General features: G+C 49.6%; 1 protein-coding gene across 4 annotated transcripts in view; it reads left to right on the top strand.

Annotated features, from left to right (window-relative positions):
* KIRREL3 (kin of IRRE like 3 (Drosophila)) overlaps positions 1 to 25,729 on the top strand; it is a 572,756-nt gene that overhangs the window by 258,630 nt on the left and 288,397 nt on the right. The gene's annotated exons all lie outside the window — the stretch shown is intronic.

The raw sequence follows: 25,729 nt of genomic DNA, 5'->3' as shown, positions 1-25,729 counted from the left end.
GCATTACAGGTGAGATCAAAGAGGGTAGATGAACTGCATAAACAAGGTCACTCGGCCAGGAATTAGCAGAGGTTCAAACCTGGTTTTGACCAAATCCCATCTCTCTACTCCTGCACTGCCATTTGGCAGGCAAGAGTTCTTTAAACAGCTGTGGCACCCAGGTGCCTTGTACAGTGCTTTGTGTGCAGTACACATTCCCGTTACCTTCCAGGACCTCACACAGAGTCCAGAATGGCTCCCACATGCGCAGCAAACAGCTGTGGCTGAATGAACGGGTTTTTTTGCTGGGCCCCACGGCAAACTTTCTGAATGAGGACAGCTGAAACCAGGGCCTAAGAGTCTCTGTTAAATGTCCAGGTGATTCGTACGCAGCCAACCAGCACCTGTCCACAGATTGACATTACGAACCTAATCCAGCAAAAGGGAAAGTGGGGCCCACAGAACTTAATTGACTTGCCCCAGGTCAGTGGCCATGTCTGGTGGCCGGGGCTTTTGCAGTCAGCTCCTCTAAGTGTCCACCTCGCTGTAAGATAAGATACTAACATTGGGCAGAAAGCAAGTCCATATCTCCATCTGTCCTGTCTAAGGGGACCTTAAATTGGTTTTCCTGACTCTTCCTTCTGAGGAAGCCCTTACTGAGGGTGTCATCTCAGATAAGCAGAGCAGGGGACAGCCTCTGAGCAGCTGACCTCAAAACTTCAAACCACAGCCAACTAAGTCTTTGACCTGGAAGTGCCTTGTTATTGGGTTTTGCTTAATGCAGATCCATCATCTTCAGAACTGCCTTCTTGCTTCTTTAGAGAGGAGCCCTGTTGCCCAGCAACCAGTGTGTCAGTGACATGATCGATAAAGACCTGGCCATGTAACCATGTTTGGCCTATCTGGTTCTAAAAGCCACTGTCTACTGATTTTTTAGCAGCTGGGGTGATGGATTCAAAAGAAAATAAGATTTGGAGGTAGACATACTTGGGTTGATGTCCCAATTCAGGCATTTCCAGGCTGTGTGATCTTGACAAGTCACTTGCCCTCTCTGGGCCTCAGTCTCCTCATTCCTCTGGTAAGAAGAGTTTAATGGGAAATCTCTGGTTCCTACCAGTTCTGACATCTTTGTTCTGTGTTCCATGACCTGGGGTGTGAGCTCCTCCTATGATCCAAGTTCAGCATGAGGAAGAGCCTCAGTTCTGCTTCGTGCTGACCATTCCCTATTATCAATTCAGCCCACTGAGGCAAGAAAATAAATCAGAAGCACTGAGAGGTTAGGGTCCCTTGTCCTTCCCTGAATACCACCCTCCGGCCAACCCCCAAGTCTCCCCTTGATAAGAAAACTCCCTTGCATACAGACAGACAACATGACGCTCTTGGAAATCCTTAAGAAATGTTGTCCATATGTTTTTGAGTCATTTACACTGAACCCATCATAATATTGTTCTTTGAAGATCCATTTACATTTGTTCTAAAGGCTTATTTTAAAGCTTATGCAAATGAACTAGATTAAGGTTGCATTCTGGAAGCTGAGGCTGGAAAATGGGAAGTTCATTTTAAAGCTTGGTGTAAATAGAGTTTCACATGTGTTCGAAATAGTTCTCCCTTCCTAGCCCAAGTGTCCTCCATTCAACCCCCTGGTATCCTCAGACCCAGAGAAGTTCTCTGCGAGGGAAATGCTAATTGATGGCAGTTAGGAGGAATGCAAAGAGCTGATGAATGCAAGTCTAATTCGCCCCCTCTTAACTAGCCTTATGGCATTGGTGAAGTTGCTCAATTTTCCTAGGTTTCAGTTTCTTCCTGGGGGACCCACACCAGACATCTGTGGTTCCCTAATGTCCATCACATTAGAGTTGCATGAGGAGCAGATTCCAAATTTCTCACTTGACCTACTGAATTAGAGTCTCTGGGAGTAGAAGGCTCAGAATCTGAATTTTTCACAGGCTCCTAATTCCCATGCGTGCCCAGGCCTGAGAACCACTAGGCTAGATAGTCAATGGGGATCTCGCCTCTCTGCCTCCAAGATTCCACAACTTGTTCCGGAACTCAGATTTCCCCACTTGCCTCCTACCCTCTTGTATGTGCTAAAATTCCCATTCATCCTGCGGTCCCCATTGTGGACTCTCAAGCATTTTCTTTGAAGAATTTCGATGCACTTGTTGAACTCAGGTTGCATGTAAGACACCATCACCCGTCATCCCAACACATTCTGATGGGGAAGCTGAAGTTTAGAGCTCAGTATCCAGCTGCATCCCAGAGCCCCCAAGAAGCCACCGTGCTCCCTCTAAGGGATCCAGCAGACCCACTTGCAAACAAACACAGCTGCAACAGCAAAGAACACTCACCTGCCTATGTCGGTATTGGCTGAGTGACATTGTGGAGACCTGTCTTAGACCTTGGACCTGCGCTCCAAAGCACAGGTGAAAGTGGAGATGGGGGAGAAAAGAGAGAAGAGGCCTGGGCTTTGGAAAGAACTCCTTGTCTTTGACCTAAATTGCTCTTCCTACCGTTGAGAACAGAGTCGGCTTGCGTTACGTAATGCCTGGGATGGTTTTCCATTCAGTGCCCCCAGACACGAGTTCCTGGTGAGGAAACCTGCTCCCCTGCCTGCCACTGTCCTCTTCTCACACAGCCCCAAAGTCAGTACTGTCTGTTGGTATTTCAGAGAGCTTTGTCTCTTGTGATACCACGGAGGACTCTCATGGAACTATGAGCATCTTCTGCTCAGTGAGTCTGACTTTCTCCCAGTAGCATGACCTTGTTTTAAAGTAAATCTAGGAGTTCCCGTCATGGCTCAGCTATTAACGAACCCAACTAGTATCCATGAGGACACGGGTTTGATCCCTGGCCTTGCTCAGTGGGTTAAGGATCTAGCATTGCCATGAGCTATGCTGTAGGTCACAGACGTGGCTCAGATCCCACGTTGCTGTGGCTCTGGTGTAGGCCACAAGCTGCAGCTCTGATTTGACCCCTAGCCTGGGAACCTCCATATGCCATGAGTGTGGCCCTAAGAAGACGAAATAAATAAACAAAGTAAATCTAGCTGTACATTCATATACCCTTGCTGTGTGGCAGAAATTGACAGAACATTGTAAATCAACTATAACAAAAATTTTTTTTAGAAAGTAAATCTAGCAACGGTTACCTTCTCTGCTCCCAACAAGAAAAGGATATACCTGACCCCAGGCCATGCAGATTTAAGAATTTGTCTAAATTTGTCTTGCAGTTCATTTTTGCACCCTATCCCACTCACCTCTCTACACCATCAGAGCATCAAGTGCCCCGCTCCCCAAACCCTACCATCGTGGAGAGCCAGTCAAGCAATGGGATAATTGTTTTCTTAGCCTTCTCTCCCAAGATAAAAGAAGATGTGGGGAGCGAGCAGTGTTTTACCTGTGGGGATAAATCATAGCTATAAGCCACAACGCTTCCAGGTAGGAGAGAGATCTGTGAGCAAGGGGCTTTCGTGCGACCCCCAAGCCTGAGCACATTTGTGACTGCTGAAGGCTGGTCTGGAATATCCAGACGGACTTTTCTCCAGACAACTTCCAGACAACTGCAGCCCCCAAAGGAGAGCAGATACCCTCTCCACTGAATTTAGCAATCGAGCAGTTTAGTTTCTTTCAATCCTATTTATAAACCCACATTTCACACCGCCGCTTCCATTCAGCCCCATCTGCAGTTTCTTCCATTAATCACAGCACAACTCCCCACCGTAGCTTTCATTACCTGCTCAAAATGAATGTGGAGAGAAAACATAATTAGATGGCACTTTAAAAAAATAATATCTTGAAAATAGAGCAATGACTTAAATAAAAAAGGAGGGAGGGGAAAAAAGCACCATTTGAACTAATGGGCCAAATTACCTCAGGTTAAGGTGGCTTTTAAATCAGCTTTTTCCTTCTGACTTTCTCTCTCTCTCTCCCTCTGCCCCCACCCCTCCAGTGAATCATGACAAATCTAGAGTCGGGCTCGACGGATGATTAGATTTCCTCATCTCTGCCGAAACAATGAAATATTTCTATAATATTAAACCCATCAAACTGATCAAAGTGCAGTGTCAAAATTCAAAGTGCCCCTTCTTGTCCAATCCCCTCAGCTCTGGCAAAGTGGAGCACATTTTATTTGCTGGCCCTCACTTCCCTGAGGTTTTTCAAAACCCGAGACGTGTTGCCTGACTGGCAGGGGTGGCTGCATTGCTCCTGGAGGTGTCTGCCACCATCCAGATGCCCGCAGGAGTATTCACTGAGGGCCACCTCGTCTACCAAGCCCCCCACCCCACACTTTTGACTGTCGTTTGTGCCTCTTGGCAGCCGGAAAGGGAGATTTTGTGTGTTATCACACCCAGCAGCTGAGCAAGGCGAGGAACCCTCAGGAAGGGTGTGTTAGGCTAAGACCTGGCAGGGCTCCTGACCCCTGCCCCCGCCCCCAGGAACATGCTCGTCCGGAAACTTTACCCCAATCTCTGTTTTCTCACCTGCAAAATGAGAGTAATTCAGTCACGGCTGCTCAGCCTACTGCACGTGGCCATTTACACAGATGCAAATGAAGCGATTTATGGGGGAGCCGGTAACCCAGCCAGGAGAGGGTCCCATGAACACTGTTATGAGTCTCAGCTAATGCTCTGCGGGCGAACCATCTGCGGAAGGCAGGCCACTCCCACGGGTAAATCCACAGTTTAGACAGTAATTTGGAACCATGAGAAGAGTTCAGCTTCGGAGCCAGACCAGTCTGGATTGGGGTTTCCATTCTGGCACTTTCTGGCTGTGGGGCTGTAAGTAAGTTACTCCATCTTTCAGAAACGCAGTTCCTTTGTTTGCACGATGGAGATAATACATACCTGCCTTTTAAGACCACTGAGGTGTTATGAGAAATAAATGAAACAGGTATTTAAGCACCTGGAACACAGTAGGCACTCAATAAATGAGAGCCTTATCACTGAGGGGCTTTGTTTACTAGACCTTGTCTGGAAGAATAAGGAAGCAGGAGAGGTTGCTCTGCCTTGAAGGAGTTTCGTGCCTGACACCAGGTCAAGCCTGGAGACCTGGGGGCCTGCAGAATAGAGTTCACTTTTTTTTTTTCCATAAACCTTTTTTTTTTTTTTTTTGCAAGTAACGACCTCGATCATGCAGTAGTAAACCTCTTTCTAGGTTGGTGGTGGTGGTAGTGGTGGTGGTTGTTTTAATGCGTTTTTGTTTTGTTTTGGCCTTCTGATCCTAAGACCTGCTAGGGCTGAAATAGGAAAGGACATTTCTGGGAAGGGAAAAGGATGGAGGAAGCCAAAAATGGATGAAGTCCATTTCTTAACAAATGAGAAAACAAGCTCAGGATTTACAGACTAAGTGCTATTAATTACCACCCAACAAATATTGAACCACCGTTGTTGTGCTCCTAGAAAAAAACCAGGGGACTCAACCTGGTTCCTGAAGGGCTCCATTAGCGCTCTGTGTGAACCCCACATTCCACATGTGTGGCCCTGAGGATGCCTAGAGAGGCATATGTAGGCACACCCCTCAACCAACCTTCTGATCGGTCCCTCTGGGAAGCCCATCTGTGGCCTGTGTCTGGGACTGTAGGCGAGGGTGAGCTCTCTACGGAAGGAAGGCAGAGGACCAGACAATTTGCCACAGGTGGGCAGCCAAGGGCGATGTTGGAGGCATCTCCCCATGGAATCAAAGATAAGTCGGGTTTTCTTCCTGGGCTTAGCTGTGGGCCTTGCACACTTTGTAGCTAGCACACAGGAAGCCTTGGGTCTATACACTTACACATTTAAAATGATCCACCCTGACCAACCTTCCACATACACAAGCCTCCTCCAGCACATCCGTGTCCCCAAATGCTCTCATACACTGGAGGACACCGAGATGGGGAAGACGCTCACCCCACACAGATGCGTCCTACGGGTCGTCACTGTGCTAAGTGTTCAGTGACATGTGACCCTGGAGCCTCTGTCCTCTCCTCGATACATGTTGCCCCTCCCTAGACCCAGGGCAGGACCTTTCGGGCTACTTGGGTAGTAGTGCACTGTGGTGGGTGATGGGGGTGGAAGGGCCAGCTCACACCCGCTCTGCCTTCTCCCCGCCTCCTTGGCCTGGGCCCTGGGTGCTCTGGAGCTGAAGCAGCCAGCACACTGTCTGCCCTGCTCGCCCCCTCCACTGCCTCCCCCCACCCCCGTGCTCCTGGGTGACAGCCACCGTTGTCCCTAAAGCCGACCCCCCGTCAAGAGGACACGTTCATCCTCCCTTTGGCAGGCGCACCCCCACTCGGCACACTCCCACCCAGATTCCGCCGAATCAGCATCAGAAAATGGCCACACAGAGCAAATGAGAAACTCACCACCTAAGAAAACTTAAGCCTTTTTTTTTTTTCCTGAAGTCTAAACAAGCACACTGCTCCTGAGGATAATGCTTTCTGATGTAACGAATTGCTGGCTCCCTGGGTAACTAGATAGCACCTTTCTCTCCCACACTCCCTGACAGCCAGGGTGGGGCACGCCCTTGGAGTTCTTTTTCCCAGGTACCTCGGGGACAAGTAGGGTGAGCCCCATCAGCCTCATCCCTATGACCTTTAACCCTATCCCCACTCCGTTTCCTCATCCATAACTTCAAGAGACTGGTCTAGACAAGGGTGTGTCAGCCTCAGCACTGTTGACATTTCAGATTGGAGGACTCATTGTTGCAGGACCATCCTGAGCATTGAAGGATATTTAGCAGCATCCCTGGCCTGTACCCACTCATGCCCCCACCCTGCCACCTAGTTGTGACAACCCAGAATTCTTGCAGACCTTGTCGGATGTACTCTGGAGAACAGAATTGCCCCCAGTTAAGAACCACTGACCTACCTGATCACTGAGGGTCTTTCCAACGTTCAGGTTCTCTGTTTCTTTTTATTTATTTATTTATTTATTTATTTATTTATTTATTATTTTGGCTTTTTAGTGCCACACCCACAGCATACGGAGGTTCCCATGCTAGGGATCAAATCGGAGCTGTAACTGCCAGGCTACACCACAGTGACATGAACACACAAAGAGTCTGGATGGGGTTGGACTAGACATGGACCTCTCTTCACATTCTGACACTCGCACTTAGATTTTAGCTTATAAAGTGGTCAAATGACTTCACTTCTCTGAACCTCAGTTTGTTTATCTGCAAAATGGAGGCAATAGTACCCCCTTCATAGGGTTGGTTGAAGGATTCATTGAGAAAAATGTATATGAAACATCTGGCACATAGTAGATTGCTCCCCAAGTGGTACTGTTGCCTCTATGATTTCAACTAAAAGTAAACCAGATCATCTGCTTTCTCTAGACAGGCCCTCTTGGGATGCAAATCATGCAGGTTCACCCAAAGCTGGCCAGCCAGCTGCAACACCTATGCAAGGAAAGAAGCTAATATGTGTATTAAACACTACTACGTGCTGGGGACCGCATTAGGCATGAAAATTCTCAGGCCACCTCAGGAATGTAAACAGTATTGAGAACTGAAATTGTAGTGACAGCTACGGGCATGCCCATTGTGCCAATGCCTAGCAGATCAGGATCTGGAAATACCGGAGGAGGAGTTCCTCTTGTGGATCAGCCGGTTAAGAACCCAATATCGTGTCCGTGAGGATACAGGTCCAATCCCTGGCCTCACTCAGTGGGTTAAGGATCCAGCATTGCCGTAAGGTTGCAGGTGCAGCTCAGATCCAGTGTTGTCGTGTCTATGGTGTAGGCTGGCAGCTGCACCTCTGATTCGACCCCTAGCCCGGGAACTTCCATATGCTGCAGGTGCAGCCATAAAAAGAAAAGAAAAATGGAAAATAAAAATATCAGGGTATTTACTTGGTACCTTCAGTAACAGGACTGAGTCCTCTTACTTCTGCCATTAAATTAAGATTCCTCTGTTACCCAGGATAAATGCCGTGTCTGAGACAGGAGGGAAGGAAAAGTAATTTTGAACTGGATTCATTCACTCCCCGTGAGTTCAAGTCTCCTCTATGGTTTGGTTCTGCCCAAAGAGCAGTTTACTTCAGCTCATATAAAAGGAGACAAGGAAATAGTAACTGTCCTTAAAGTGAGTTAGAGGTTTTGATTCCCTCTTCTCTCTTTTCCCATCTTCTGGGGCCTGACAGCAATCTGCTATTCCAGAGCCACTTCTTCCCCCGTCCCCGAGGCACATGACCGAGATCCCATCACAGGTCTGGCCCGCCCCACATGAGGCTTTGCTCTTCAGTTACAGTACTGATCTGTCTCTGGGCTCCAGGCTTAGTTTCTATAAAGTGCTAACAAAGAGTGGGCAGAGGAGGCTGGGAAGGGGGCCAGTAGAAACTCTCCTTTCTCTCTGCCTGGTTGACCAGCCTCTGGTCTCTGCTGCTCCAGGGTCCCAGAGGGCTTACCTGGGCTTGTTGGTTTCCTTTGCTATCACTGGCCCCCCTGCTCTACTCACCAGCCTCTTGTTCACGCTCGGATCCAGTCATGTTTGGCACACCTGCAAGGTGCCGGTCCCTTTCACGTATTTGGTATCACCTAGCCTTCCCAGGAACCCATCTGACAGGGTTAAGGGGAGGCAAAGGATGTCATCAGTGGGCACCACAAGCAATTGGTAGAAGTGAGTACACCTGTCACCCAGCTGAGTCCAGGTGCTGGTTCCTCTCTCCAGCAGTGGCCAGCCACAGTCCCGACAGGAAAACCCTTTCTTCTCCAGGATGGGAAACATCTCCTAGGAGCCTCTGTGCTACAGATGCTGTGATTCGCCCCAGGCAGCGCCTGTCAGCCCCACCTTGGACCAGAGCCAGAAACAGGCCTGGACCAAAGGACATGTCATTCCCTGAACATTTATATCTGTATCTTTTATTCATCATTCCTTGGCCCCAGTTAACCCCCAGCCACCCCTTCTCTCCAACCTGGCGAACTCCTATTCATCTTCAAGAACCAGTTCAAGATTCACCTCTTCAGTGAAAACTCTGACCTCTTCATGAATCTCCCCCCACTCTGTGTCTTTAGCACTTCAAACATGTCTGTGCTGTAGCAGGTGTCATCTCGTGTCTTATTTGCCACTTTCTGCAGTTCCTAGCACATAATGGTACTAAGGTAAGATTTCTTAAATGAACAAATGGATGAATGGAAAAATGGGGGGAGGGAATCTTGGGCCAAATAACAGGGTTTTTGATGTACTTTAGAAATGGCCCCCAAAAAATCTGCCATAGACTCTGAAAGTAGAGGGTTGCTGGGTTTTTTTGGGTTTTTTTTTGTTGTTGTTGTTTGTTTGTTTGTTTGTTTTGTCCATGACAGCCTGGGAATTTTGAAGGAATAGCAGAGAAAAGTCTATTTTCTTCCCACCCACTGGTTGATTCTTTTAGTGCAATACTTCTCAAACTTTGATGGGCACGCAGGTCACCTGGGGGTCTTGTTAAGATGCAGATTCTGACTCAGTGATTCTGGGTGGGGCTCCCAGGTGACCCTTGAGCTGCTGGACCACTCTTTGAGAAGCAGCCTCTGATTTTTTTCTAGGCTGCATCCTACCTCAGCTGAAGCTGCTGGCCTGTCACTCTGAGCCCCCAGCAGGGCCAGAACGCCCTGGCATCCCGGTGCCAGCTTGGCAAAGCAGCTGTCTACTGGTTTATTTATTCCCTCTCATTATCACCAGGGGAAGAGAAACCATAGGCATGCCGCATCTTGTTTACAACGAGCCTCGGAAAAGTTTAAAGTGCAAGTTTTTTTTTTTTTTTAAATTGCATCAGCAGCCCCTTAGAATCACACATAGTAGGGGACAAAAACGGGCTAAAGGAAATTCATAAAATATTAAATGACACTGTGTCAAGACACAGATAGGGGCAGAACGGTAATTAAAGTAAACAGCACATCAAAACCCTGGCTAAAACCGTTATTTAAATTGAAAGTAAATGTAGGAACAGATCATGTAGCCTTGTACAAATGTGTTTCCAAGAGCCTTTTAAGAATATTAATGATTATGGAAGTATAATGGCTGCATATCAATGACCATTTTTACAACAAGTGACAGCTCGGAGGGAAAAGAAAAGAATCCAGATCCTTCCAAAGATTGCATCCGGCTTGATCGCCCCAGCGCATGGTGTCCCTGCTGGGAATGGAGGGTGGGCTGGGCGGATGAGGACGGTGTCCTGAGCTTATGAGGCTTCATAAGTGGTGTGAGGGACAGAGGCTGTTGGGACAGGGCGCCTTGGCAGCGACTGCGGTCCTCGTCCTTCTCGTCTGAGATACCCGCTGAGCCCCTGCTGTGTGTGTGGCCCCGTGCGTCCTTAGTGTTTCCAAAAATCCTTTCCCACCTTGCTTTCAAGTTTCTGAAAATGTCAGCAGCGCCGAAACCCAAAGAGAGACTGTAGAGGACCGTAGCTGCCTTCTCAACAGAGGTGCTAGACATCACCCATCTGAATTGGAAACCGGCCCCCTTCTCAGGGGGGAAACATTCCGAATAGCTCCAGACGCCTCCGAGCCCAGAGTTCATGTCTTCTGCATTCACAGTGAGGGCCAGTCCCCCTCCTCTGAGAGCAGACCATCCCCCAAAACTATCTGAGACCACAGTGGGTAGGCAAGCTGCTCGGGATCCAAAAGGAAACACTTCAGCACAGTTTTCCCCGTTAGGGTTCAGCCTCCGGCTCACTTCTGGTTCGCTGGGTTTTCTGATGAGAAGGGGCTCCCACAGGCCCTTTTCTGTCTGCCGCCCTCTGGGCTCGGATCCCGAGCCTCTCCTTAGGCGTCTTTTTAGCAGAAACTCCTGATGGGCAGCCTCCCAGCCTCAAAAGGCCCCCTTCCTAAAAATGTCTCCTCTCTTCTCCGAGATGACAGCCAGGCTTGAAGACTGTGTCTGATACTGGGCCAGACTTCCAGGCCAACTCCAGACCAGGATGGGAAGGAAAGGCTGGCTCCTCACTGTCCCCCTGTCCCCGGCTTCAGCCCTCCTGGGGCTGGTGAGGCACTGGATGGCCCCTTGTCATGAAGCTGTTTAGGCCTGACTTGCTTAGTGAGAAAGAATCTGACCCAGCTGACTGGAGCGCTCCAGACTCTTGAGGCTGAGCCCAGCCAACAACAAAGCATCCCTTCCCTTTCTGTGCTTGCATTTTCTCTGGGTGGCCTCTCGAGGCATGGACAGGATTGGGCAACCCTGTGCTCACTATAGGAACTGACCAAATTAGTGCATTATTATAAATGATGAAATCATATTATTAATAACAGGTTCATATCAACAACTATATTATTCTACCCGTTCCCTATAATCCTCCATCCCGAATCTCTGGCTTCGATGGCCAGTCGTGCAGGAAGCCGCAGTCTCCTCATGGACAGGTCAGTGAGGCTTGGGGGCTGGGCAGCAAGGTGGTGACATTAATGAGATCCCCACTCCTGGTGCACCCTGGAACCCGCCACGCCGCTCGCAGGCCCCCCCAACTTGGTGATTTTATTCACCTTCTGGCGGCTACATCCCCCTCTCCTCTGTGCTGGGGGCTCACTCCTCACTTGATTCCTCAAAGTGCTGCCTGCATCAAAGTGGCCACTGTTTCCAGCATCTTTCTTTCACGGTCCCTTTTGTGCTTTGCTTTTGATGCAGCCCGTGCTGGGGGGGCCAGGCTTTTGTCTTTCAGCTTGCAAATAAATGGAGGCACTTAGGCAGCAGCTGCCAAAGCCAGCCAATGAGTTTCTATTCTTCCCTAACTGGGAGTGGGAGGGGTCAGACAGCTCAGGACTGACCACTGGTCTTCTTGGGGCCATCAGGACTGCCGAGCAGGGCAGAGCTCAAAGAGTCCCAAGAGCTGAGGGCCAAGCCTGGTCCTTCCAGCAACAAGGAGTGTGAAGTTCAGCCAGGCCTGCTTCCTTCACTCACTCATTCACCAGCAGAGTGCAGAACAGTGGGTCTCCAATTGTCAACAAAATCACACCTGTGGCCTCAAGGAGGCTGCAACAATGTGGGGAGGTGATACACATGAGAATACACACACCTCCTGGAGTTCCCCGTCTGGCTCAATGGTTAACGAATCTGACTAGGAACAATGAGGTTGTGGGTTCGATCCCTGGCCTCGATCAGTGGGTTCGGGCTCAGGCATTGCCATGAGCTGTGGTGTAGGTTGCAGACTCAGTTCAGATCTGGCGTTGGTGTTGCTCTGACGTAGGCTGGCGGCTACAGCTCTGATTAGACCCCTAGCCTGGGAACATCCATATGCCTTGGGTGCGGCCCTAAAAAGACAAAAAAAAAAAAAAAGAATACACAGACATCCTGGTGGAGGGGACACTCGGCTGAAGCTAGGAGGATAAAATAGGCGCAGGCCAGACACTGACAGTGGACATGGTGGTTGAGCCCTGGGTCAGGGTCATGAAGGAGCAGGATTTCCCCAAGGAGCTGCAGGTTCTCCCGTCTGGCTGGAGCAGAGAGGAGGAGAGAGATAGAACATGAGGGGTGTTAGGTGGGGGCCAGATTATGGAGAGTTTGCAAACTGCAGACGTCCCTCTGTATCCAACCAGCTTGGGATTCAACCAACCTCGGATCAATATTTAATTTTAAGAAATTCCGAAAAGTTCCAAAAAAGAAAACGTGAATGTACCACCCAGCAGCAACCCTTGCCACAGTGTTTACCTTGTAGTAGGTATTCTAAGTAATCTAGAGATGATTTAAAGCATATGGGAGCGGAGTTTCCGTCGTGGCTCAGTGGTTAATGAACCTGGCTAGTAACCATGGTTGCAGGTTCAATTCCTGGCCTCACTCAGTGGGGTTGGGGATCCGGTGTTGCCATGAGCTGTGGTGTAGGTCGCAGACACGGCTCGGATCCCCCAATGCTGTGGCTCTGGCATAGGCTGGCAGCAACAGCTCCAGTTCGACCCCTAGCCTGGGAACCTCCATTATGCCGCAGGTGAGGCCCTAGAAAAGACAAAAAAAGAAAAAAAAAAGTATATGGGAGGGATTATGTTGGTTACATGCAAATACTTGAACTTTTTATATAAGGGACTTAAGCATCTGGGAATTTTGGTATCTGAGAGGGTTCCTGAAATAGTCTCCCCTGGATGCCGAGGGAGCACTGTCTGCTGAGGAGGTGGGAAGTGGAGCATGCAGACGGATTTGTTTGTAGTTAAGAATTCCCGGAGTTCCTGTTGTGGTTCGGTGGGGTTAAGGCCTGATGTTGTCTCGGTGAGGCTACGGGTTCAATCCCTGGCCTCGCTCAGTGGGTTAAGGATCCAGCATTGCCACAAGCTGCAGCATAAGTCACAGATGTGGCTCAGATCCGGTGTTGTCATGTCTGTGGTGTAGGCCAGCAACTGTGGCTCCAATTTGACTCCTAGCCTGGAAACTTCCATATGCCGCAGGTAACACTGTAAGAAGGAAAAGAAAAAACTGTCTCCTGACGTTGCCAACCATCCCCACAGAAGCAAGTCTCCCCCGGGTGAGAAGCACCCATCTAAGCACAGGATGGTGAGATCCTAAGTATAGTGTGAAGATGGAGCCAGACTGAAAACACTGAGAAGGACCCATGATCCACAGACATGCGAGGCAGGGAGAAGGGCTGAGGCCAGGTGACCCTGAGATTTTTGGTGGACAACCAGGGGATATTGAGGGTGCACTGAGACAGGGGGAAAGAGGGGGCAGACCAGATTCTATGGAGAGGGTGCTCAGAGGTTCTTTGGTCTCATCAAACCTTAGGGCCCCCTGTTGGGTCCCCGGGTGGAGGGACAGTAAGACTGAGGGTCAGAGTCAGGTGTGGGTGGGAGACTCAGATGGAAGGTCTCTGGGGCAATGAGATCCTAGGGACACCAACGTCTTAGCAGATGGGGAAAGGACAGGTCACTGAGAAGAAACAGTCAGAGAGGTCAGTGGAAGATCAGGAGGCTGATGTCCCAGAAAGAAGGCAGGGAGAGAGAGTTTGCAGAGGAAATGTCACAGAAATGTCAAAGAAGGGAAGGCCGAAAGCATCCATCATACCTCCAAAGATTGCTTCGGAGCAAATGTGAAAGATCTGGAAAAGGTTCACAGCACAGGACAAACACAACAGCTTTCAGTGGCATCTAGATTCCCCCTGGACGAGCTCCCTGTGCCCCTGGCTGCCTCTCCAGCTGGTAAACTAGCAGATGCATGCTCGGGGGTGCTGCACTGCTGGCTCTTCCCTGCCCCAGGAGGTGCCCTGTGCCTCATGGTGGTCACTGCAGCACCCAGGCCCATGCCCACCTGGGGACCACTGGCCAGCCAGTCCCCTGTATACCCGCCCCCCACCCATCTGTCTCCAGCAGCAAAAGGCCAAGGGGCTGCTCCTGTGTCCCTGTCCACCCTGCATTAACGAGGAGGGCCCCTGCGTGTTAAGGTGACTTGCTCCTGGAGGAAGCAAGAAGCCCTGTTGACAGCCTGATTCCCTCCTGGGCTCTGTGAGGCTCCCCTGCAGTGACCTGGCAGAATGGTCCAAATTCCCACTCTACCTCTCCCGTATCCTCCCTAGGATGACCCTCCCGAGGCTCCCCTCCCTCCTTTCCATTCTTTACCCACTCACCACCTCTCTTCTCCCAAAGAATTAAGGTGTTTGTTAAACCAGAAGTCTTGTGTTTCTTAGACATCTCTTTACCCTACATTCTCAGGCCATCTCTTTGTAGCTGCTCTTCTCCCCCACCTATAATTCGGGCAGCCCCGACTCAAGTTTACACACACGCACACCTGCTCCCAAACCGCCTCCCCTGGGGTCTCCTAGACAGCCCCCTGCCCAGCCCAGCCCCACCCCTCCTCCCACCTTCAAGCTTTGGAGCCTGGGCTGTGCTCCCAGGACACAGAAGTCAGTGCCTACAGGGTGCGTGGAGGTCAGCCCAGGAGCCGCAGCCCTGCCTGGTGTGTGTGACCTCAAAGAGGGGCAGGGCCTTGGAATCAGCACAGGGTGTGGGAGGAACTGGGTGCGGAATCTTTTGTCCAGAGGACCAAGTCACTTCCTGGGCAGACCTACCCCTGCCACTCCATGGATCAGTACTCAGGGCTTCCTCTGCCTCTCTCCCCCGCCCTGTACAAAGTCCAGGTTGTCCCGGATTTCTTGGGTCGTAAGTCGGCATCACTCAGCCTGGACAGACAGGCAGCCAGCAGTCTAAGCTATATCATTCCAGCTCAGATGAACAAATACCATGAAACTCTGTATGGGTGGGGCAGGGTGCTTAGCGCTGGAATAAAGCAGGAGGTAAGACACACCCTGCCTCTCTAGGGGCCCACACTCCTGGGGAAAAGGCATCCACGACACCTCTCTTTAGTATGGTGGGTAAGTGTGGCATGAATGCCACTGGAGGACATCCATCCATGCGACACCCCCATGCCCATTCTGCAGAGGGGAACACTGAGGCTCAGGGGCTTTGAGTGACTCACCCAAGGTCACAGAGCTATTGAGGGGTCCTCTGACCCTCCCCCTCTGTGGTCACATTTATTTCACTGGGGCTCACCGACCTGCTGTGATGGCCCACCTTGCCCACCGATGGCCCTGCCCTGCCACCCCCAGCGCCTCTGATTCTGTCCCCCTCTGTGACTCTGATACACCCTGTGAGGGACTGCTTTGCCCCACTGTCCTGTGGAATATACTGGAAGCTCCCAGGCAGCATTGCCCTGCTTCTCAGAGCCATGGGGTGTGGGGTCCGTGGGAGAAATGCTTGCACCTGGGGTGGCTCTGCTTCAAGTTCATGCCATCCCTCTGGGTCTCCTCATCCCTGGACTGGAGGGCTCAGGGCTCCAGCTCAGTATCCTGCTGCCTACAGGTGTGGCCTTCTGCATCCATGCCAGGTTAGTCCTTCAGAAAGAGCTGTGCCCCGCCCCCACTGCCCACACCCCTCCCTGCCTTGAAAGTCAGCGATTTAGCCCTTTTGTCCTCCTAGAGACAGCGTTTCGGTAGCAATTGTGGAAATGGCTCAAGCTACATCAAATCTGATTTTCTTTGGGGGAGAAAATTGAATTCTCCACTTTGTGAGGCAGACAGAGAGATTAGAAGGAGGACCAGGAAAGCAGAGCGCACCCAGGGTGGGACGGCCAGACACTTGGAGGGGTGGAGGAAGAGGGCTGTGCGGGGTGGGAATGTCACCCGGCAGGCCGGGCCCTGGGGGAGAGCTGGGTGGTTCTGGGCCTTTGAGCCTCCTCACTCGTCACAAAAGCCAAGTCCTCCAAATTGAGACTCAGCACTAAGCCAGGGCACCACCATCCAAGTCCTTCCTCATTTAAATTTTAAGATCTGTAAACCTGGAGTTCCCATCGTGGAGCAGCAGAAACAAATCCGACGAGGAACCATGAGGTTGTGGGTTCGATCCCTGGCCTGGCTCAGTGAGTTAGGGATCTGGCATTGCTGTGAGCTGTGGTGTAGGTCGCAGACGCTGCTTGGATCCTGTGTTGCTGTGGCCATGGCATAGGCCAGCGGCTATAGCTCCGATTAGACCCCTAGCCTGGGAACTCCCATGTGCCGTGGGAACAGCCCTAAAAGGACAAAAGACAAAAAAAAAAAAAACAAAAAAAAAACAAAAAAAACAAACCTGCAAACCCTGAGGCCTTTCGGCAAAACCACGTATTTCTGGTGGAGAACTCTTGCCAAGGGAGCATGGAGGTGAGGAAGAAGAAGCAGCCTGAGCTTCTGCGAATCTGGTCTGGTGGCACTGTGGGACTGCTGGGTGCACCAACGGTCCAGTCAGCTGCCCATGGGAGAAACACCCCACTGTATGTGCGTCCCTGCTGTTATTCTCAGTCATCCCACACACATGTATTGATTGACAGTTTCTCCCTGGGAGGCTCCGTTTAGGGCACTGGGAACTGGAGTAAGTCCCTGGCCTCAGGGAGCTCTCAGTCCCTGGGGAAGAGGCTTGACATCAGCTGTGGCAGAGGTCCTGAGACCTCTGATAGAGATGTGGCTCAGAGGATAAGGTGTCTCAGAGGAAGAAGCAGCTGACTGCCCTGTAGAAGTGGAGGAGAAAGAGATGAAACCTTTCAAGAGAGGGGACATCTGAGCCAGGCCTTGAAGGATGAGTAGGAGTTTTCCAGGACAAAGGTAGAAAGGGGGCATTTCCAACATGGGGAATAGGACAAGCTAAGGCATGAAGCATAAACACGCGGCATGGTCAGAAACAGCGTGGGGTCCAATTCAGAGTCTCACTGAGAAAAGGAGAATGACAGGGGAGGGGTGGGGAGAAGGGGCTGGAAACGTAGGCCAGAACCACTCACGGAGAGCCATCTTGGAGTTCCCATCGTGGCTCAGCAGAAAGGAATCTGACTAGCATCCATGTGGATGCAGGTTTCATCCTGGCCTCGCTCAGTGGATTAAGGATCCTGCGTTGCCGTGAGCTGTAGTGTAGGTCACAGACATGGCTCGGATCTGGTGTTGCTGTGGCTGTGGTGTAGGCCAGCGGCTATAGCTCCAATTCAACCCCTAGCCTGGGAGCCTCCATATGCCCCAGGTTCTGCCCTAAAAAGTCCAAAAAAAAAAAAAAAAAAAGGCCAAAAATGTATCTTCAGAGAACTTCCAAAAGAAACAATGTGAAATTCATGAGAGAAAGTTCTAGAAGACATGGCAGGGCTCGTCCATGGACTTGTGAGGGATTTATAATGGCTTCCCTAGAATCAGTGAATGTCAGAGACTGAAGGAACTTGAACTTAAGAGAGTATCTTGGTGCTTGTCCAGCTGGGTTCAGTGGAGCCCCAGGGTTCCACAGAAGGGCTTCAGGACCCAGTCTAGGGTGCTGGGTTTAGAATGAGAGGGAGAGTGCTCAGTGGGGTGGTCTGCAGGGCCCTAGGGACAGAGGCCACCAGCCCTGGGGTCCTCCAGGGAGGTCTGTGCCGTGACAGGCCATCCCACTGCATCTTCCAAGCAAGGTTGGCTCCCGAGGAAGGCAGGAGAGCTACTGAGCACATGTGCATGCTCAGAAGAAAGGCGGGGGGGGGGGGGGGGTCCAGCCAGCTTGAGGGTGAGTGGGCCAAACTGATAGCCATGTAGTGCTTTTGTTTATGGGGCAGCATCAATGAGATGTAAGGAGATGCAAAAAAAAAAAAAAAAATCCAGGTGGGTGTTGGCACAATTCCCAACTCCTGATGGTCTGCCCAGAGTCAGTGAGTCAGGCCACTAATGCACAGGGTATCAAATGAATCCTTTTGTTCTGCTTTGATCGCTCCTGATAGCATACTCTGCCAGAGATATCATAGCTTTGATCTCTCGGCACTGATGTTAAGTTTCTGGAGCTCAATAGCATCTCCTTGAGATTAATTCCGCATGGCACAGCCGGCACCACGCTGTCCTCTCCCATATACATCACACCCAGCCAACATCCCTCTAGCCTGTCCCTCAGTGTTTGCCCACAGGCCTAGGAAAGAACCCCCTCTGCCCTGCCCTCTGCCCTCCCCTCACCGAAACCCACACTGGGTAAAGCCATAATAAAATGAAGAACCCGTTAGGCAGACACCAGAAGACAGGCCTTTGATTCCTGATTCAACCACTTTTCAGGCAAATTCCTCACCTCTCTGAACCTCAGTCTCTCTGTCTGTAAAACAGGAATGAAAGTACCTACTTCCACATGCAGCATGCCACCTGATGCAAAGTCAAGGCACCATAAATATTCATTGAATGATTAATTGACTGGTTGATTGATGATAAAGGGGAGTGCAGGAAAGTTGTTATGATTAAGATTATTCGAGTTTAATAAGAACTCTCCGCACATAAGCAAGTCTTGGTCCTGCTTCCCAAGCTCAGCATTCAAAAGATGTCTCTTTGGAATTCAAAAGGGGAAAGAAAGACATCAGAAGAAAGGCAGGAGTTCCCGTCATGGCTCAGTAGTTAATGAATCCGACTAGGATCCATGAGGACGCAAGTTCGATCCCTGGCCTCGCTCAGTGGGTTAAGGATCCGGCGTTGTTGTGAGCTGTGGTGTAGGCCACAGACGTGGCTCAGATCCTGCATTGCTGTGGCTGTGCCGTAGGCTGACAGCTGTAGCTCCGATTGGACCCCTGGCCTGGGAACCTCCATACACCACGGGTGCAGCCCTAAAAAGCAAAAAAAAAAAGAAGAAGAAAGTAGTTGTAGTTCCCTGGTGGCTCAGCAGGTTAAGGATCCAGTGCTGTCACTTTGCAGCTCCAGTCACTGCTATGGTGTGGATTCAATCCCTAGCCTGAGAACTTCTGTGTGCAAGGAGAAGAGAAGGAGGAGAAGGAGAGGAAGAGGAGGAGGAGGAAGAGGAGAAAGACTAGAAGAGGAAGGGGGATGAGGAGTAGGAAAAGAAGAAGAAGAAGGGCAGCGAAAATGTACACCTGCACTGAGTGTCAGCATGACATATCTCCTGAGCAGTGGAAGAGACCTCACCATCCCTGGGGGAGAGAAAGGTTCACCCCATCTGGAAATTCATAGAGCCCACCCATCTCATCAGCAGTCCCTTCCAGATCCTGCCTGGATCTTTGGAGAGGGCTGATAGGGAGTGACATGGCTCAGAACCTCCGGGGCGTCCATCTGCTAGCTCACTCACTCTGCATCTTATCCGTTAGAGGAATGAGCTATGACAACAGGTCTGTTTCTGTGTGTGCGTGCACACGCGTGCCTGTGTGTGTGATGCACCAAGGGCTTGTCTTGTAATAGTGTTAGTGTGCACAGCACAGAGTTTAAGGTATAGAGAAAATGAACCAACATCAAGGAGATGGAAACAAGGAATCTTACATAGGACCCTATCTTCCCTTTGCCAGAGCAGAAGAAAGCTAAGTCTGAAGGGTGAGATGGAGGTCACATTCTCTGCTCTTGTCTCTTAGGTCACCCATGGGCCCAATGAGGGCAGGGTGCACTCTCCATCTCTGTCCTCAGCAAGGAGGCTTGGGTCTGAGAAAGAGCCAGGCAAGACACAGAGGCTCAAAGAGACAGCCTCAGCCATTTCTGTTTCCATTGTGCATGTCTGTGGATCTGCCTACGCCTCGTTTCAGCATCATAAAGCTTCGTGAAAGCAATCAGATCAGAGTCTGGTTTTCTGCAAGTGTGTCTTGAATGGAAGAAAATTCCCAGGAACCCTGGATGGGGAGATAACTGTGCTGGTGTTTACCTTCTCTTAAAATGTTCTGGGAGTTTCTGTCATGGCTCAGTGGAAATGAACCTGACTAGCATCCATGAGGACGCAGGTTTGATCCCTGGCCTTGCTCAGTGGGTTAAGGATTTGGCATTGCCGTGAGCTGTGGTCTAGGTTGTAGATGCGGCTCAGATCCCGCATTGCTGTGGCTGTGTTGTAGGCCAGCAGCTACAGCTCTGATTCTACCTCTAGCCTGGGAACCTCCATATGCCATGGGTGTGGCCCTAAAAAGACCCCCCCCCAAAAAAAAGAAAAGAAATATTCTAAGTATCTTGTTGGTTTGAGGGCTTGTTCCCTAAGTTTCAAGTCCCAACAAGCATGTGTACTGATCCCTTTCTTCCTTCTTTCCCTCCTCCCTTCCTTTCCCATATCAGGTCATTTATGTAATTCAACAAAATTAATTGAGCATCTTTAATCAAGCACTGGTCTAAATGCTAAGAATATAAGCCCATAACACACAGTCACTACTCTCAAAAAGTTCACAGTTTAGAAGAGTATCAATGGGAGTTCCCATCGTGGCTCAGTGGTTAACAAATCTGACTAGGAACCATGAGGTTGCAGGTTCGATCCCTGGCCTTGTCCAGTGGGTTGGGGATCCGGCGTTGCGGTGAGCTGTGATGTAGGTCGCAGACTCGGCTCAGATCCCGTGTTGCTGTGGCTCTGGTGTAGGCTGGTGGCTACAGCTCCGATTGGACCCCTAGCCTGGGAACCTCCATTTGCCGCAGGAGTGGCCCCAAGAAAATGGCAAAAAGACAAAAAAAAAAAAAAAAAAAAAAAGAAGAGTAGCAAATACTTCAGTTGCTTTGGGTGCTCTTCTAGGGCCTTTATTTTAAAAGCATGGAGGAGAAGGGTCCAGAAACTGTTTTCTTGCCTAAGGTGAGATGTTAGGTAAGGTCAGCCCCAACTGTTTATTGATTCCACAGAATATGTGAGTCAGGAAACCAAGGAGGATTAATTTGAAAGAACTGATACCTCTTCCTAGCAGAGTGTGATGGACAGAGCGTGGTCCCTCCCTTCCTTGCTTAACCATTTCTGGCTCCCTCGCCATCACCCCTGCCCATGAATGCAGTGTTCTCTGATTTGTCCCTGTTCCCTTTCCTTTCCACTGCATTCCACAGACACAGATGAGCCCTGCTAAGTACGAGAGCCAGCAGGGTTTCAGTGGGGATGCTCTACTGTGTTCATTGAGTACCTACTATGTGCTGGTGCCACAGGCTCTGCTCTAAATGCCGGAGCAGAGATGACTGGCCCACAGTCCCTCCCCAGGAGGATCTCAGTGCAGGAGCCCACCTGTGCCAGACGCTGAAAAAAGCCCATATTCCGTGTGCTGCCATAAATGATGGAGGAGGAAGAGGGAAGAGGCGAGGGGTCAGTTCTGTTTTGGAAGACAAAGGATGGTTTCCTGATCTACGTGATACCCAGAGCTTAGCATCTAGTAAGAGAAATGAGATTTTGTACAGAGATTAGTATGCTCCAGTGCACCATGGAACAAACAAGAAGGAGCTTATATCTGGCTGAAAGATGAGGAGTGTTTCATGAAAAGGTGGTTTTAGAGCCAGACCTTGCCAATAGGTAGACTTTTCAACATCATTCGCTTGGCCAATATTTCCTGAATAATTATCATATTCTTCTAGGTACAGAGGAATTCAGTAATTGAGAATATAGACAAAAGGTCTTGCCCTTATGCAGCTCACCTTCTAGCAGGGAAGACAGAAAATGAACAATACAAATTAGCTAGAGCAGGGGTCCAGCAAACTTCCTGGAAAGGGTTAGTCAGTAAGGAGTTTAGTCTTTAGGGCCATCTGGTCTCTGTCACAACCACTCAGCTCTGTTGCTGCAGTGCAGAAACAGTTGTTGACAATGCATAAATGCATAGGTGCAACTGTGTTCCAATAACACTGTATTTACAGAAACGGGGGGGCGGGCTGGATTTGGCCCCTGGGCCATGATTTGCAAGCCCTGATATAGTATGTTACAGAGTCAGAAGTGCTAAGAAGAAAACAGAAGTCAGCCAGGTAAAAATAAATGAGAGAAATGTCGTAGGTGGGGGTGAAATGTTAGTAGGGGAGCCAGAGAAAATGTCTCCAAGAAGAGGGATGAGACTTCCTGTAGGAAGTGAGGGAGAAGCTGCACCAGGACCAGAACTGCCTTGGACAGAAGGAAGAGCAAGACCCGAGCCTGGAGCCCAAGTAAGGCCTTCGGGTTCAAATGTCATTGAGGACATGATGCCTGGGCAAAGGATGTTTGCAGGCAACCAGATTGGATAGACTGGGTAGTGATGCCATACGAGGGAGTCCTAATTTTCTTCATAAGGAAGGGCTTTTCTGCAAATTCCTCCCTTCTGACCAGAGCAGACACAGATGGTTCAGCAACACAAACAAGCTTTTCAAGTGTGAAGCGCCTTCCTGCTATCAGCCATGTGTCATAGCCCTGAGTCCACAGTGATGGGGGCCCTTCATGTGCAGGCATGAAGATGCTGTCGTCCCCCCAAAGTACCCCTGTCACTGTCCCTCCTTCAGTGCATAGATGTCCTCACCAGCCCTTCAGTTCATCCTCACCTCCTCTCCGCAAGCCCAGCCTGCAGCCCCCATCCTTGGTCCTGTCTTCTCTTGCTTGGGGAGCAGGCTCCTAGAGACGAGACCAGGAAAGTATCCGTTCTGGGCCACGCACTGTGCTTGATGCCTTGCTGCCTTATTTACTCCTCAAAACTGTTTTGTTTTGTTTTTTAGGGCCTCACCCACTGCATATGGAAGTTCCCAGGCTAGGGGTAGAATCGGAGCTACAGCTGCCAGCCTACACCACAGCCACAGCTATGTGGGATCCAAGCCATGCCTGCAATCTACACCATAGCTTACAGCAACACCAGATTCCCAACCCACTGATCGAGATCAGGGATCAAACCCGAATCCTCATGGATACTAATTGGGTTCGTTTCCATGGTGCCACAATGGGAACTCCTCTCAGAACTTTTTAAGGAAGGTGCCAGGAGGAATGTGAGGCAGGGACAGTCTGTGACATCCCCATAGTCCAGTTCCCGAGTGTCGGGAGGTAAGACTGAATTAGGACTCAATGTTCTTTCCGAGTCACCATGATGCTCCTCACTCAGTCGGCCCCAGAATGCTCTTTGGCACCAGCCAAAATTCTTCTCTTTCGTAGCCCCCTCCCTGATCAGCTCAACTGGTACCCAACTAGCTCCTCCCATAGGAGCCCAGTTTCTGTCTTCTCTCAGGCATATGAAACAAACCCTTCTCCCAGACTCTTCCAGCCCCTGCCCTTTTAACATGTCAGACCAAATGCCCTATGCCTTTTCCTGGCTCCTCCTCCCTTCCTGGACCCTTCTCTGTCTCCTCCTACTTTTCCAAGGCATCTTCTTCAACCGCATCCCTTCAGCATCATCCCCAAGGCTACCAGGCCCAGCCACAGGCCAGTCCCTTTCTCCCTGACTAGAGTGATCACACCATGTTTCCCCAGGGCAGTCCTGGCTTGTGCCCATTGTCCCGGCATCATTATTGATAACTCCCCATTCCCTCCCCCAAAGTGCCTCTTTTCCAAGGATGAATGTCATCTTCACCTAGGCTAAGCATGGGAGTGAACACTAAACCCATTGGATCTAAGTTGAAAATAATTTTCAGCTCATCAGGGTACTTCTTAGGAGCTGTTGCTGTCATCCAGGTGCACGATGCCACCACCTGGGACAGGGAGGCAGCCACAGAGATGGTAAGAAATGGTCATTTTCTGGATACAAGATTGAATGTAGAGTGTTGGAGAAAGAGAGGCATCAGGGATGACTTCTGAGGTTGTAACCTGAGCAAGAAGAGGAGTGAAGTTGCCATATCCGGAGTTGAGGACAATATTGAGAGGATCAGGTTGGGGGCCTTGGGCAAAGTGTGGGGATGGGCAGGCTCGGAATCAGGAATTTGGGGCTTGGGATTTGGTTTTGGATGGGTTAGATTTTAGGTTCCCTTAAGACATCCAAATGGAGATGTCAGGCAAGGGGGTAGTCTTCAGCCTGTGGATGGTACTAGAAGCCATGGGACCAAGTGAGATACACTAGGCAGTAAGTGTAGGCAGCCAGAGAAGCCCTGAGGCCTTCCAACATTTGGGAATAAAAGAGATGGGGAAGAACCAACAAAGAGAAGGAGCAGCTGTGACACAGCCTGGACCCCCTAAAATGGAATATTACTCTGTCATTAAAAAGGATGAAATAATGCCATTTGCAGCAACATGGAAGGACCTAGAGATGATCATACTAAGTGAAGTAAGTCAGACAAAGACAAATATCATATGCTATCACTTATATTTAAAAATGATACAAATGAATGTTTTTATGAAACTGAAATAAACTCACAGACTTAGAAAACAAACTCATGGTTACCAAAGGGGAAAGGTGGTAGGGGAGGGATGAATTAGGAGTTTGGGATTGACATATACACACTACTTAGGTAAAATAGTTACTCAACAAGGACCTACTGGAGCTCCCATCGTGGCTCAGTGGTTAACAAACCCAACTAGTAACCATGAGGTTGCAGGTTCGATCCCTGGCCTCGCTCAGTGGGTTAAGGACCCAGCGTTGCTGTGAGCCTTTGTACACGTCACATATGCAGCTCGGATCCTGCATCACCATGGCTGTGGCGTAGGCCAGCGGCTACAGCTCAGATTAGACCCTTAGCCTGGGAACCTCCATGTGCCCTGGGTTCGGCCCTAAAAAGACAAAAAGACAAAAAACAAAACACAAAACAAAACAAGGACCTACTGTATAGCACAAGGAACTCTACTCAATATTCTGTATCAACCTACATGGGAAAAGAATCTGAAAAATAATGGATATGTGTATATGTATAACTGAATCACTCTGCTGTGTGCCTAAAACTGACACAGCATTTTAAACCAACTATACTCCAATATAAAATGAAAATAAATAAAAAATAAAATAAAAGTGGATCCTGAAGAGATTGTCCTCCCAGAGGCTAAGAGAAGAAAGCATTCAAAGAAGGCATACCGATCAACCACGTCAACTAGAGATGATCACTGGATTTGGCAGGAACCTTGAAAAGAAGTGCCTCAGTGAACTGGGAGCAAACTGAGTGAGTGGGTTCAAGAGAAGATGGATGTATAGTTTTCTAAGGTATCTCCATACTGTTCACCATAGTGGCTATACCAGCTTACATTCCCACCAGCAGTGCAGGAGGGGTCCCTTTTCTCCACACCCCCTCCAGCACTCGTTATTTGTGGACTTATTAACGATGGCCATTCTTACTGGTGTGAGGTGGTATCTCATGGTAGTTTTGATTTGCATTTCCCTAATAATCAGGGATGTTGAGCATTTTTTCATGTGCTTGTTGGCCATCTGTATATCTTCCTTGGAGAACGGTCTATTCAGGTCTTTTGCCCATTTTTCCATTGGCTTTTTTGCTGTTGAGTTATGTAAGTTGCTTGTATATTCTAGAGATTAAGCCCTTGTCTGTTACATCATTTGAAACTATTTTCTCCCATTCTGTAAGTTGTCTTTTTGGTTTTCTTTGCTGTGCAAAAGCTTTTCAGTTTGATTAGGTCTCATTGGTTTATTTTTGCTCTTATTTCTGTTGCCTTGGGAGAATGACCTGAGAAAATATTCATGAGGTTCCCCATGCTGTGCAGTGGGGAAAAAATAAGTTAAAAAAAAAAAAGAGGATGGATGAAGGCAAATTGGAGACAATGGGAGATGGCTCTTCTGTGTCATGT

Source organism: Sus scrofa, chromosome 9, assembly GCF_000003025.6.
Source record: "Sus scrofa isolate TJ Tabasco breed Duroc chromosome 9, Sscrofa11.1, whole genome shotgun sequence".
NCBI classification, from domain to species: Eukaryota; Metazoa; Chordata; class Mammalia; order Artiodactyla; family Suidae; genus Sus; species Sus scrofa.
Note: the sequence above shows the minus strand (reverse complement) of the source record. Positions and strands in the feature narration are given on the sequence as shown.